Source organism: Pristis pectinata, chromosome 14, assembly GCF_009764475.1.
Source record: "Pristis pectinata isolate sPriPec2 chromosome 14, sPriPec2.1.pri, whole genome shotgun sequence".
Lineage (NCBI taxonomy): Eukaryota > Metazoa > Chordata > Chondrichthyes > Rhinopristiformes > Pristidae > Pristis > Pristis pectinata.
The window spans coordinates 7,286,676-7,302,989 of record NC_067418.1 but is presented as its reverse complement, the minus strand read 5'-3'; the positions used below and the strand labels follow the sequence as shown (position 1 = coordinate 7,302,989).

The 16,314-nt window shown below is 39.3% G+C and overlaps 1 protein-coding gene across 4 annotated transcripts in view; it reads left to right on the top strand.

The window, feature by feature from the left end:
* immp1l (inner mitochondrial membrane peptidase subunit 1) overlaps positions 1-16,314 on the top strand; it is a 124,059-nt gene that overhangs the window by 1,345 nt on the left and 106,400 nt on the right. The window lies entirely within an intron of this gene.

Below are 16,314 nucleotides of genomic sequence, written 5' to 3'. Positions count from 1 at the left end.
CAGTTTGCCTGACTTGTTGAGTATATTCAGCTTTTTCGTTTCTCGTTCTATTAAACAGACGAGGTTATGCTGCATAGAAGTAAAATTATTTTACTTCTATGCAGCATAACCTCGTCTCCCAGTACAAAATTATAATTTATAAAATATATAATAATTATATATTATGATAATTTATAATTATAATTTTGTACTGAAAGATGTCCTTTTTTTAAAAAAAAAGGAAAGTTTTGAGTTGTATTGAGCAGACTATGTTTCTTTACGCAGTTGCTGTTGTATTTATTTTGGATCACTTTTAAAAAAAATATTTGGAACAAACCAGTAATACTGACGTTAGGGGTAACAGATAACACAATTTTTAAGGTTAGGATTAAATTCCCTGCCTGAGATTGATACTTTCTTGGATGCTGAGGGGTTTGAAGCTCTGGTGATAAGTATGGGAAGTGGAACAATAATTATTATTTGTTTGAATGATAGCAGCTTCAGAGGGCTCTATAAATGGTGCTTGCATCTCTTTTTTATTTTTCTTACTTGTGTTCTATTAAAGAATGTAGTTGTTAGTTTTCCAATGCTGGAATTGTATGAATCATTAAAAACTTGGATTTCTTGCCATGCCCAAATTATCCTCATGTGTACATACCTGAATGTGGAATTGATGTGTTTTGAAGTTTCAACCTCATCTGCATTTGGACTGAGCAATAATATTTGGCCTAATATACATGTTGTGAATTTAGCAGGAATCAAACCATCAGAAATGACTTTTGTCTTCACTGGACGATATTTAAGATTTGTTCAGTAAGAGTCGACTTTACTCACATTTTGATGTTTATTCATAATTATTTTATTAACTATTGATAGAGAAACTCGTATAAGAGTTTGGAGAGGCCAGTTTGTAACTGAGCCTTAAAACAATCAAAGAAGCTCCCAGCATACTGTACATGCAAAAAAAAAGTGCTACATGCCATTCAGAGCAAAATTATATACAAGTATTTATCAAGCTGTTTAATATTTAGTGTAGGTTAAATACAATTGTTCACTGTTATAGACTCGCTCGATCTAAGGTAATATTATGATAGCATACTCAGTAAATTATCAGTAGTTACTGATAATTTGATTAGTGGTTAGCATAATGCTTTACAGCGCCAGTGACCCAGGTTCAATTCCGGCTGCTGTTCTTAAGGAGTTTGTACGTTCTCCCCATGTCTGCATGGGTTTCCTCCGGGTGCTCCGGTTTCCTCCTACATTCCAAAAGACATACAGGTTAGGAAGTTGTGGGCATGCTATGTTGGCTCCAGAAGCATGGTGACACTTGTGGGTTGCCCCCACAACACTCTATGCAAAAGATGTATTTCACTGTGTGTTTTGATGTACATGTGACTAATAAAAGATATCTTATAATTTGATTACACCCATATTGTAATCAAATTACAATATGAGTGTAATTTTAGGATTAAAAATAATTAATCCAAAAATTATCTTTGTTATTCCAACTTGTTAGTTTAGCTTAAAGTTAACTTTTAACACTAAAAATATAGACTAAGGTAACTCAAAATTATCTCGGGTTAAAATCTAGCATCAGGAGATTTTTTTTTACAGACATTAGGGGGACCAAAAGGATGATGTTAATGGCTCGTTTCTATGGCATTAAAGCATCAGTGGATGTTGCATTGTTTGATAAAGTATTTCACAAGTGGCAATAAAAGGGATTTGCCTTGCCAGTTTCCAAAACAAATCTCTTAAGTGGCCTCCTGCAGTGAACCAACACCTGTGTTATTAAAGACAATGGTGTATGTTTGATTACTGCAGGGAGGTTACATGTAAACAGCCTGTTTTGAAGACTGGTTGTCTTTTAAATTAGCTGGCTGCTACCCTTATTCCAACACCTTAAGATGTTTACATATCTGTAACTAACTTTCCTATTGTGAAAAATTCTTTAAACATTTATAGGAGAATTTGCGTAATGTCAGATTTCCATAAGTCAGGTGTTTCATAACCTGGAGAGCACCTGTACTAGAATTGTCAAAATTCAAATTGGGTAGTACCCAAATACACCATTTGATCCATTGTGCTGGCACTGACTATTTCAAATTACAATCCAATTTAATCCCACACACCAATTTATTTACCACAATTCTTCAAATTATGAAACCAAAATACTGTAGACATGGAAATCTGAAAGAAAACAGAAAATGCTAGAAATACCAAGTAGGATTGGGACTGAGGAAAGAGACTGAGTTAATGTTTCGGATTAATGACCTTTCATCAGAACTGAGGGAAAACTGGAGATGAAACAAGCTTTGAGGCCCAGAAAAAAGCAAATTAGTTGTTTTCAAATTGTTTTGTTTGAATATCCTTTACAATCTGCTTCCAACACTGTTTGGGAAGCAGGATCCAAATTCTACTCTGTGAAGTAATTTCTTCTCATTTCTTCCCTACATCTTTTGATCCCTTACTCATAGATCACAAACTTATTATGTCACTGATGGAGGCCATTTGGCCAATGTGGGCACGCATGTCCAAGCAGAGCAATTCCATTAGCCTAATTTCCTCTTACGTTATTTTTCTATTGCTCTGTAACTTATTCTCTTTGTTGATTATCAATTCTTAGCAGACACGGTAGTGTAGCAGCTAGTGTAACGCTTTACAGCGCCAGCGACCCGGGTTCAATTCCGGCCACTGTCTGTAAGGAGTTTGTATATTCTCCCTGTGTCTACGTGGGTTTCCTCCGGGTGCTCCGGTTTCCTCCCACATTCCAAAAAAGGACGTACAGGTTAGGAAGTTGTGGGCATGTTATGTTGGTGCTGGAAGCGTGGTGATACTTGTGGGCTGGCCCCAGAACACTCTATGCAAAAAAAAGATGCATTTCACTGTGTGTTTCGGTGTACATGTGACTAATAAAGATGATGAAGAAGATATGACCACTACTATACTGAGCTTCCCTGAACTTGTTTTGCATTTTGTTATTGTTTTACCTTGTACTACCTCAATGCACTGTGTAATGAATTGATCTGTATGAATGGTATGCAAGACAAGATAATAATAAACCAATTTACCATAATGTATCAACCTGGAAAATCACTTCTTTATTTGCTCCAGGAGTTGATGTCTTTTCTTAAAACATGGTGCCCAGAAACATGCATAAAGCCCCAGGTGAGATCTATCCAGTAGTCTCTAAAGGTTTAGTAAAACTAATTTGTCCCTTGTATTCAAGACACCTATTTATAATGTTACATACCAGCAACAATAGAAACACAATGAGCCATGTATAAGTGTTAGAAACTATTTTATTAATAACTACTTGTGATAATAAAAAAAATAAAAACATTAGATGTTAAACATAATCCCCAAAACTAATACACTCGAAGTGTGTGTGTGGCAAATTCCCAAACCCCAAGTCTAGGGATAGTTCACAAAGTTCAGTTCAGCAAGTCATCAGGTGAAACGTGAGCAAAGGCTTTTGCAAAACCACCGTTGACTGAAGATAAAATGTAAAGAGAAATTACGAAATGCACATGTTCCACGATGGAACCCATACGACACCTCAATCTCTGATGATCTCCACTGCTTTGTTCTGAAGTATCTACCACCCCCCTAAGGCATTTGAGACATGGCCGCCCACAGAAATACCTGTTTCCCAGTACAGATTAATGACAAAGTGGACTCCACTTGATTGCTGCAAAAATCCACACATGGATTGTAGTGACAGACACAGCTATTGTTCTTCGTCCATTGATACAGCGACAGTCAGTGAGTGCAAAACAGCCAGCACGTTGTCATTAGTCGCGCTGTTCTAGAGATAACACCACACACACACCACCACTCAACTGTCCCCGTGCCTTAAAGGGACACTCACCAAATAGCAACCTGGCTCGTAACAATAAATCCAAGTATCACATTATTTCTTACTTGCCTTATTGCCTTTAATGATTTGTGAGTATTCTTCTCTAGTTCTTTCTCCTCTTGTATCTCTTAAAATAGTACCTTTCAAATTCTAGCGCCTCCCCGTACTGTTTCTCCCAGAGTATATCATTTGACATTAAATTTCATTCTCCCATTCCAGTAATATGATGCCTAGAAGTCTATTTTTATCTTATCCACTATTTACCAAGTTGCTAGCTTTGTATCATTTGTAAACCTCAATGTTATGCTTCTTATAAAAAGAAAAGAATTGATGCAATATCTTTGGGTCAGCATGTCGTAGTTTAGAATCAGTTTTATTATCACTGACATATGTCGCGAAATTTGTTATTTTGCGACAGCAGTAAAGTACCAGATGTAAAAATTACTATAAGTTACAAAAATAAACAAATAGTGCAAAAGGGGAATAATGAGGTGGTGTTCATGGGTTCATGGACCATTCAGAAATATGGTGGCGATGCAGAAGAAGCTGTTCCTGAAACATTGAGTGTGGGTCTTCGGGCTCCTGTACCTGCTCCCCGACAGTAATAATGAGAAGAGAGCATGTCCCGGATGGTGAGAGTCCTTTATGATGGATATCACTGCCTTGAGGCGCCACCTCTTGAAGATGTCCTCAATGGTGGAGAGGGTTGTGCCCGTGATGGAGCTGCCTGAGTCTACAACCTTCTGCAGCCTCTTTCGATCCTGCACATTGGAGCCTCTATACCAGGCGGTGATGCAACCAGTAAGGGTGCGCTCCACCGTACGTCTGTAGAAATTTGCAAGAGTCTTTGGTGACATATCAAATCTCCTCAAACTCCTGATGAAGTAGATCTGCTGGCGTGCCTTCTTCACGATTCCGTCATTGTGTTGAGCCCAGGATAGATCCTCTGGGATGTTGACACCCAGGAACTTGAAGCTGCTCACCCTTTCCACCTCTGACCCCTCAATGAGGACTGGTGTGTGTGTTCTCCCAACCTCCCCTTCCTGAAGTCCACGATCATTTCCTTGGTCTTGCTGATGTTGAGTTCGAGGTTGTTGTGACCTCACTCAACCAGTTGATTATCTCATTCCTGTACGCCTTCGCGTTGCCATCTGAGATTTTGCCAACAACAGTGGCGTCATTGGTGAATTTCTAGATGGTGTTTGAGCTGTTCAGTCCTGCTCTCCTGACTTGGAATATCTGGTGGTCAAGTGTCATTCGTTCTATCTGCTGAGGGATTTCTCTACCGTCGTTCCATCTTGGCAGATGTCAGACTGGCACTGGAGGAGCTGAGCACCATGACCAGCAGTCACGAGGCAGTGCACCCTGATGCCTTCCCGATCATCGCAGGGGACCTCAACCAGACTAGCTTGAAGAAGTCTCTGACAAACTACCACCAACATGTCACCTGCAGAACCAGAGGAGTCAACAGACTGGATCACTCTTACACCACTAATAAGAATACTTACCGTGCCATCCCATGCCCGCACTTTGGCAAGTCCAATCACCTGGCTGTACTACTTCTCCAGGCATAGAGGCAGAGACTGAGGATCCCAGCACCAGTGATGAGGACCACGAAGGTATGGTCAAGAGAGGTGGAGGAGCATTTACAGGACCGCTTTGAATCGGTGGACTGGACCATATTCGTGGATTCATCTTTGGATCTGAATGAATATGCCACAATAGTTAGATATGATGTTGGCCAGAAGGTCCTTTAGAAGTCAAGAATGAGGCACAAATCTTATGGTTGCAGCTGTTTTATTAGATGTTTATCATAGTGCAGGTCAGACAAGGTCAACCTGTACGAGCAAGCAAAACCGAGAAGTAACAAAGGAACTGTAACTGTAACAAAGGAACGTGGGCACATGCTCCTCTTTTATACTGTAAGATCGGTCGGACCAATTCCAGAAAAGAAACCTGTGAGTAGTGACTGATTCGCACTTATGGTCTCTGAATCATATCTTTCAGCCAGTGTTCTGTCTCTACCAGCAGGACTGAGACATCAGAGCTGATGGCACAGTGGCATAAAGCCAGGAGGAAGTGGCCAGAGAGTCCTCAATAATGACTGTGATTGACATGCAAACTGAAATTATCAGCATGAAAAACTCATTCAGATGATGAATCAGTACTTCACCTTATTGGAAACTGCTTGGAAGTAGCACTGAAGGTAGCTATGATTAGCAGACCAGCGCTCCAGAATTAGTTCAAACTCAAATTAAGCTAGTCCAATAGTCTGGCTATTGATGCCTCTTTTAGATTCCGCCAGGACCAAGGGGTGCCTGACTTCATTGCAGCTTTAGAGCAAACAGGAAGCTAATTCCAGAGGTGAGCTGAGAGTACCTGTCCTGGATGTCAAGGCAACATTTGATCAAACATGGCACTGAATACAAACAAAATAGAAATCAATAGGAAGTGAAGGGGAACTCTGGTGTTTGGCATCATACCCAGCACAAAGGAAAATTGTTTGTGCTGTTGGATGCCAATTATCTAATTACTGCAGAAATTCCTCAGTGTAAAGTTCTCATCCCATTTTCAGCTGCTTCATTAATGATCTATCCTCAATTGTGACTCAGAAATGAGGACAGTTACTTCTGATTGTACATTCTATTCCATTTACAACTTCTCAGCTAATGAAGTGGTCTGTGCCTGTGTGCAGCAAGGCCTGGACAGTGTTCACCTTGGGCTGAGAAGTGGCAAGTTGCAGATCATCTGCCAAAAAAAACACAACTTCCCCATGGCAAGCGTATTACTGTTATTGAATCCACTGTTACAAACGTTCATGTCATCAACTTCGACCAGAAACTTAACTGGACTAGTCACATAAATTTTGCAACTGCAAAAGCAGGTTAGAGCCTGTGTGTTCTGTGTGAGTGACTCCTTCTGACTTCCCAAAGCTTTTTTACCACTTGAAAGGCATGTCAGTTTAGTTCCTGGATGAGTGCAGGCCTAACAACACTAAAAAAACCTCAACAGTATTCAGGATGATGCAACTTGTATGATTGGTACCTCATTTACAAATCATTGGCCCATAGCATCTTCATTGTGTCCCATTTACAAGATGCATATTACCAAAAGCTATAGGACAGGAGCTCCTAAACCCATGACCTCCATGAAGAAAAAGAAGAGCAACAGGTGCATGGGAAGTCCACCTCTTGCAGGGTTCCCTCCACATATCATATATTAACATGCTTTGGAAAAATAACTTCTTTGCTTCATAAAGTTGGGATAAAATCCTAGAATGCCATAGCCAATGGTCTATGTGGTGCAGTCCACTTCAGTACATCTTCACAACAACTGCAGTGGTTTGCCATCAAGTTCTCAAGGATATTTAATAATGGGCATAAAATGTTGCTGTTGCCAGCAATGCAAGCTTGCTTCAAATGAAGAAAGTAATAGTGATTCCCAGGATCTCCACTGAGATCTTAAAAGTAAATTGTGTAGTACTATTGCCTGGCTCCCTGACTTAGCCTTTTACTTCACCCTGATGAACATTGTTCCATAAATATCATGTGCTCTATTTTATGAAAGTCTTTTTTGAAGTACTTCTTCAGCTGGTTCACAATTTTACGGTTGAATGTACTGTAAAATATACACTACACTATATGTTTTATGTAACATATAAACAATTCCACATCACAAAACTATTTATACTCGGCATGAATGAATAAAAAATATTTTCAGCATTTATTGTATTTATTCTAAAATTAATTTTTCTCATCTTATGTGTGCTGAAATGTTATTTGTAGAGCATCATTCTCGCCGTGTTTGTACAGGTTACTAAGTAGAGGGAAATAATTTTAATAACTTGCCTAACCTTTTTAAAAATAAAACTAGTGGCTGCCCAATATCAGCCTTTGTTAAAAATAACTGCAAGCTTTTAAACCTTTTAAATATGATGGCGTATTGTCCACTTGGATGCAGTTTTGGGGCTACAATGTTTGAGAAACTCATTCAACATCCAGGACAAGATAGTCGCCAATTACCACTATAAACATCCACTCCCCCAGCACCCATTATATTGCAGTATGTACCGTTTACGGAGTTTACTTCATTAGATTGCCAAGGCATCTTGGTAGCAAATTCAAGACCTGTGATCTTCACTATCTAAAAGGACAGGGACATGATGCACATGGAAATATCATCATCAGCTCAAACGTTCCTCCCCAAATCTACACCATCCCAATTTGGTAACAATTCTCTAATCATTCTTTGACAGTAGGTCAAAATCTTGGAACTTTCATTCCCCTTGTAAATGCTGTCTTTGTCAGTGACCCCTACATCCATAATTTAAAAAAAAAGCATTTCAGAACACTTTGACCATATGGACTGGGGTAGTTCAAAAGTAACTCCTGCACACTTTTACAAGAGCCAGTAAAAATGGACAATAAGTAATACCTTACCCACAACTTCCAAACCCGGAGAATGACAATTAAAAAAAAATTCTCACTTGTGCTTTCTTTTCTGTGACACCTACATGAGAAGTAATTGCAAAGAGATTTAAAAAGTTCCATCTGCAAACAGTTTATTTTCTGGTAGTGATCTACATTATTTGTTTGTCTGAATTTGAATAAAGGTTATTTATGAAAAGTTGTGTTCATAATGGTGTGTTTGCAATGGAGACCTCAGCTACTATCATCCTGAAAGGCAGAGTTTACTTCTTGAGAATCAGGAGGATTTGGGTAGAATTAGCCAATATCCAGAGTCTTAAGGTTGACTTCTCATGGAATCATAGAATCATAGAACAGTACAATACAGGCCCTTCGGCCCACAATGTTGTGCCGACCTTTAAACCTCGCCTAAGACTATCTAACCCCTTCCTCCCATATATCCCTCTATTTTAAATTCCTCCATATGGTTACCTAGTAATCTCTTGAATTTGACCAATGTACCTGCCTCCACCACCGCCCCAGGCAGCACATTCCATGCCCCAACCACTCTCTGGGTAAAAAACCTCCCTCTGATATCTCCCTTGAACTTCCCACCCATTACTTTAAAGCCATGCCTTCTTGTATTGAGCATTGGTGCCCTGGGAAAGAGGTGCTGGCTGTCCACTCTATTCCTCCTAATATTTTGTATACCTCTGTCATGTCTCCTCTCATCCTCTTCTTCTCCAAACAGTAAAGGTCTAGATCCCTTAGTCTCTCCTCATAATGCATACTCTCACCAGGCAGCATCCTGGTAAGTTTAATGTACTAACATTTGAAATTAAAGTGTCTTGTATTTCTTATGAAATTATTGCATAGATTTGCTACTGATATTCAGAAACCGTTCATTTAAAAAAATATGTATTGACATACATCTGCTTTGTCTTAAATTTGTTTTCATTAACTGCTGAAATTCTGAAATTGAAAGTATCTGGGATATAAAAACTGCTGGGTGACTTGAATGTCATTCTTTAAAATGCTATTATTACTGGTATTTATTACTGCTACTGCAAGAAAATAATTTCAAATTAGAATTTGAAGTAAGGGAAAATCTGAATTCTGAAAATATATGTTCCACCATGGATCTTCTCAAACAAAATATTTAAAATTAGAACATTAAATGTCAAATTATTTATTATTGACCTAGGGGTAAAGTTACTGCTTTGAGCACAATTTTAAATGTTATCCAAAATGTTTGAAGTTGTGCCTGTTGACGATTCCATTAAAATTAATTTCCTTAAGTACAAACTTAAAGTCTTCATTGTGCCTGTGCAGTTATGCTGTGTAGTAGAATGAAACTGGGTTCCTTATTTAAGTTATTTGATATACCTAAAAGTAATGAGTGGTGCACTTTATCAGTGTAGTTGAACATTCCAGCAAAAATTTGTAATTTTTGAGTGTCTGGTGGATTACCTGTCACCTGAGTTAAAAGTCACTGAAAATGATGTTTTAAAAAAACTCTACTGAACAATTTAATCTTTTTCAATCTTTTAATTAGTTTTCAAATTAATACAGATTAATATATAACATCAATGTTTGTACATGTAATACAAAGAGATCAGGAGAACAATCATGGCATAGATAATCATAAAGAACGATAAAATATAAAAAAAATCTGTAGATCCAACGATCTCTTAGTAAATGAATATAATATAAAAGAAAGGAAAGAAAAAAATTTATTATATAAATAAAAAATGAGAAAAAAACCCAAATCAATAAGAAAAATTATAAATAGTATATCAAACCAAACTAAGCTAAACAGAAAAATTTCAAAAAAAAAACAAACTGGACTAAAATTTCTCAGTAGAAACAGAGCAATATTATGTCGTCAACTCCGTTCCTCTAAGTTGGAAAGTTATTGAAAGGGGATCTATATCATGTGAAAATATTGAATAGATGGACTCCAAATATCTTCAAATTTAAGCGAAGGATCAACAGTACCACTACTAATTTTTTCCAAGTTAAACATGATATAGTTTGAGAGAACCATTGAAAAGTATTAGGGGGTATTGGATCCTTCCATTTAAGCAAAATGGATCGTTTGGCCATTAATGTAACAAAGGCAATCATACGGTTAGCGGAAGCAGATAAATGGCCAGACTCTATCCTTGGTAATCCAAAAATTGCAATGGTGGGGTGAGGTTGTAAATCAATCTTCAATACATTTGAAGTAATGTTAAAAATGTCTTTCCAATATTTTTCCAAAAGAGGACAGGACTGAACAATTTAATCAACTCATTTTTGTATGTCAGCTGTTATCAAATGCATTAAATATATTTTGACATGAACATCTTTTAAAATGTTCCTAGTAGTGCCTGTGTACTACAAAAATGTGTGCAAGTTGAAGAATATTTTACGCTGGAACCTCGTGATGTTATTCCAGGGAGTGGTGAGGGACAGCTCTTCTGCTGCCTGAGATCGCTGGCTACTAGCCCTTGGGCTATGGTGTTTCTTTGAGTGCGGTCCCAGGTACCGTCATCTGCTGGGAACCTGGATCCCAGAATATCAGTGTGTTATAGCACAGAATAGAATCCATCTTGCAGAATGGCTTTGACATCTGGTGAGGCTCCACACCCAGGCCTACTGGATTTCAAAACTAAATGTTGGTGAATATCTTTGACTTATTTTGTTTTTAAATGTTAAATAAAATTATTTAACAAGATTGAAAAAACTTTTTAAAAAATGCAATTAAAAGCATTTAAAGTAAATTAAATTAAAAACACACACTTTCTTTCCGTAGCTGATTTCTTCTATTCATTTGAATGGGACTACTGCACTTGCAGCAGGCTCAGTGGGCAGATTTGTCACCTGTGAGCTGGGAAGTGTGGAAATTTGGGCTTCCCCATTGGACTTCATGTGGACTCCTTCTGCTGAATACAGAAATAACCAGCTGTGCAGGTGGCAGAGTGGAAGATGCCATTGCCAGTTTAAGCTTGCTACAATGCTGACCTTCAGGGCTACTGCTAAGGAATGTGGATAAGTGCTGTTGTTAATGTAGAAGATCTGTCCTGATGAATTTGTGGATGGGGTCAAGCAAGTTAAATCCTAAATCAGTGTAAAAGATCAGGGAAAATATGAATTTAAGTGATTTGACGTACATGTTACTTCTGTATAGAATTCCTGCCTTTTGTGTCGGTTCTTCTGATTTTTGCCTGATTTGTGCTAATTTTGCTGGATGAAATTCTGCTCCTTCTTTGCCATCTGAGATGTCATATTTCATACTTGGAAGTCAAAAATAAATTGCAATTTAACAAGTGAGCAGCTTACCAATCACTGAACAGGAATGAAAGCTGCCAATCAAGTATAAAGGAGCCATGGAAACTACTAACAATTTAGCAACAAGTAAACATCAGTTAATAAAGTATATAACAAGGTGCAGGAGATGAAGCAAAGAAATTGTAATATTTTTGGAATTTCCATCAAATGAAAGCAGCCTGATGATTTTCTATTGAAATGAGGCTGAGCACATTTAATAGTTAACAACTAAGTTATTTATTGTTATCGTATTGAACTTTGTTATTTATTGGGTATTAAATCACAGCTTTTCCAGTGATAACCATATCCCATGAGAACATTAAAATGACATTTAAAATGCCAGCATTATCATTGCCATCTGTTATTACCCAAGTCCTTTAAGGTACATCAGTGAAAAAGCACGCACTCATTCTATACCTGTCACTGTGGACTGCATCCCCCAAAATATGCTTGTGTCAATGCAGGAGTCACTTCACTGATTGAAATTCCTGGAAAGCAATTAATCTTGCCTCTTCCTCCTCTTTTTAATAAAAGACAAGAAAAGCACATGTAAGCTAATCTTAGGAATTCCCTTGGGATCAAGAATAACTTATTTCCATTCCAATTTTGAGATTGTTATTGAGGCCAATGTGAGAGCAGCAAACTCCCCCATGAATGGGGCAGGTAGTGGCTACCAGAGAGGATGGGAAGCTCCCTCCATCACTTACACAGGCCCTCTGTCAATACCACCCCCAATGCTTTTCCTCCACTTTGAGTGGTCGTGGGGCAGAGAATTCCAGTTTTCATTGGGTTTGTTGCATTTCTTCAAGGAGACTTTGAACACAACCTTGAAACTTTTCCTCTGCCTGATAATCACTTCGCATGACAGAATTTTGAATAGGTCATCTGTTTCAGGAGACTGGTGTGAATGATGTGGTTGGCCTGATGTAGCCAACTGATTGTAGTGAGGGTCTGAATAACTGAAATGTTGGCCTGGGAGAGGTCACTGATGTTGGTTTGTTCGTCCTCCTGTGAATTTGTAGCTTTTTGTGGAGAAAGCATTAATGGTATTTTTTTTTTCAGTGCCTTGAGATGCCTGTTGTTGATAGACCAGGTCTCAGAAGCATAGAGAAGGCAGGGATCACTGCTGCCCAACAAGTCAAGTTTTGTGCTAGTGCTGAGGTTTTGATCTTCAAACACCCTTTTTTGTCAAATAGCCAAAGGCTGGCGTTGAAAGTGGAAAACGTTGGAAAACTCAGCAGCTCAGGCTGAGTTCTTTCTCAGTTTCATGGCCCTCATTTGCTTTCCTGCCTCTTTTTCAGTTCTTATTGAAGGGTTTCGGATGTTGACTGTTTCTCTTTCAGTTGATGCTGCCAGACCTGTGAGATTTTCCAGCTCGTTCTGTTTTTGTTTCAGATTTCCAACATCTGCAGTTTTTTTGATTTTCACTGACATTGAAGATAGTGATGAATTTCAACATGAATGATTACCCTCACTGAGAGATTGTTCCTGAAATCTGTGAAATGGTCTGCGTTTTCCAGAATCTTGCCTTGATCCTTTATCATCAGAGAGCAATCTGGTGTAACAAGGACAGGTTGAAAGGGGGCCTTGTGCCTTGCAGAAAGTGAGCATAAAAGCTCTTCACCTCATGTGCTTCCATGAATGTGTGGATGATGTGCGGATATGAGCCTGAGTGAATTTTTTGAGGATGTGACTAAACACGTCAAAGAAGGGAGAGCAGTAGATGTAGTGTATATGGATTTCAGCAAGGCATGTGATAAGGTACCCCATGCAAGGCTCATTGAGAAAGTAAGGAGGCATGGGATCCAAGGGGACATTGCAATGTGGATCCAGAACTGGCTGGCTCACAGAAGGCAAAGAGTAGTTGTTGAAGGGTCGTATTCTGCATGGAGGTCGGTGACCAGTGGTGTACCTCAGGGATCTGTTCTGGGACCCTTATTCTTTGATTTTTATAAACGACCTGGATGAGGAAGTGGAGGGATGGGTTAGTAAGTTTGTGGATGACACAAAGGTTGGAGGTGTTGTGGATAGTATAGAGGGCTGTCAGAGGTTACAGCGGGACATAGATAGGATGCAAAGTTGGGCTGAGAAGTGGCAGATGCAGTTCAACCCAGATAAGTGTGAAGTGGTTCATTTTGGTAGGTCAAATATGATGGCAGAATATAGTATTAATGATAGGACTCTTGGCAGAGATCTTGGGCTCCAAATCCATAGGACGGTCAAAGCAGCTGCACAGGTTGACTCTGTTGTTAAGAAGGCATATAGTGTATTGTCCTTCATCAATCATGGAATTGAATTTAGGAGCCGAGAGGTATTGTTGCAGCTTTATAGGACCCTGGTCAGACCCCACTTGGAGTACTGTGCTCAGTTCTGGTCACCTCATTACAGGAAGGATGTGGAAGCCATAGAAAGGGTGCAGAGGAGATTTACAAGGATGCTGCCTGGAATGCGGAGCATGCCTTATGAAAGCAGGTTGAGGGAACTCGGCCTTTTCTCCTTGGAGCGACGGAGGATGAGGGGGGACCTGATAGAGGTATATAAGATGATGAGAGGCATTGATCGAGTAGATAGTCAGAGGCTTTTCCCCAGGGCTGAAATGGTGGCCACAAGAGGACATAGGTTTAAGGTGCTGGGGAGTAGGTATAGAGGAGATGTCAGGGGTAAGTTTCTTATTCAGAGAGTGGTGAGTGCGTGGAATGTGCTGCTGGCAACGGTGGTGGAAGTGGATACGATGTCTTTTAAGAGACTTTTAGATAGGTACATGGAGCTGAGAAAAATAGAGGGCTATGGGTAAGCCTAGTAATTTCTAAGGTAGGGACATGTTCGGCACAGCTTTGTGGGCCGAAGGGCCTGAATTGTGCTGTAGGTTTTCTATGTTTCTATGTCTTGAAGCTTGACTCTGAGCATGTACAAATGCCAAGTTCATCTGCATGGTGTCCTCAACTACTAAAGCTTGAGTAACCTTGGTTCTGGCGTGTAGTCACTGGAGGTTGAACAGCTTCCCATTGTTACAAATATACATTTCTTTAACACACAAAACACAACGGGGAAATTGGTCCAACCAAGGACAACAGGGGCATTTAAAGATAAAATAAAAAGCCTTATAAATTTGCCAGGAAACAAATATTAAGCTTGAGGCTTAGGACGGTTTTAAAATTTTGCAAAGTATTACCAAGAAAATGGTACATGAGCATAAACTGGTGAAAAAAATCACACTGTAAGAGCCTTTATGGAAATGTAAAAAGGAAAAGACTATAATGAGGGCAAACATAGACTCCTTTCAGACAGAGGCAGGACAACTTATAATGGTGGTTAAGGAAATAGTGGAAGGATTAAACAAATACTTTGTGCTTGTCTGCATGGAAGGCACAAGAATTTTGCCAGAAATGGGACTAGCTTAGATGGGGCACCTTGGTCAGCATGGACCAGTTGGGCTGAAGGGCCTGTTTACCATGCTGTAAAACTCTGTTATTTCACACCTGCAGGGAGTTTGTTGGAGGTGAGATAGAACATTGTGGCAAGATAGATTGAGAAAGGTGTTTGAACGAGCCTTGTTTTACACCAATTTTTGCTGAGAGTGGTTCTGAATGGTTAAGGTCACAGAACAAACATAAGATGGAGTACATTTCTCTGGGCAGCTGAATTTGAGGGGATAGAGTCAAAGGCTTTGTTCAGGTCAAGAAAGGCCACATTTCGTGGCTGGTGCTATTCTCTGTATTTTTCATGAAGTTGTGTGGCAAAGATTACATCCACTGTGCCACTGGATAAACACGTGCCTCACAAGCCCTCACTGTTGATCACAGAGCTCTTCAGCCACTGGGAGGAGGTGGTTGAGGCAAACCTTGGTGCTGACTTTCCCTCTAATGGACAGCAGGGAAACCTCTCTAGTTATTGTTGACTTTCTTCCTTTCTTGAAGATGGTCATAATTACAACATCTTTTGAGGATCCTTGGAATATCCTATGTCCAATTGTGGGCAGTGAGGCTGTGGACTTGTGACTAAAGCTCTTCACCACTGAGCTTTAGGGTATCATTGGGGATACCATCTGTTCCTGAGGCCTTGTTATTTTTAATTGGGATATGGACTTCTTGACTTGTCAGTGAGGAATGGTGGCAAGGCTCACCAGGACAGGCTGCTGTGGAGTGGAGTCAAAGGCACTCAGGTCAAGGAAGGAGTCGAGGTTAAGGAGGCCTTCAAGGTGTTCTTTCCAGTGGGTCTTGACTGCCTAAAATAAACTAAAGTCCCTCTGAAAGATGTGCTTTCTTTTTATAAAATCTCATGATTTTAATTCCAGTTCCAACTTTCCAGATAAAAGAAAAAAATTAGATTTTTGACACACAAATCTGACTGAGGAGATAGTTATTCTGCTAATAATAGCTTTCAAAGGTTAAAATAAAATTCGATATACCACAGCACACTACTTCCATCATTCCCGCCCACCACCCCCCCCCCCCACCCATACACTTAGCACTTATTATGATTGCGCTTTTTGTGGACTTGTGAGACATATCAAGATGGAGGTTTGTAAAGTGGTGCTTTCCACAAGCGGCGATTAGGCTTCAGGAATAGTTCCTGAGGCCTTGGTGTAAGACCAATTTCAAAAAAACAGTTCAAATAGAGTTAAGTAACAAAAACAAAATTTAGAAAAATAAATTTATTTAAAACATTAAAAAATCAACAAATGAACTAAAAATATAAAGTAAAATAAAAGAAACTCACTTACCTGCACATAACCTGCACAAGGTCGGTCCCATTCAA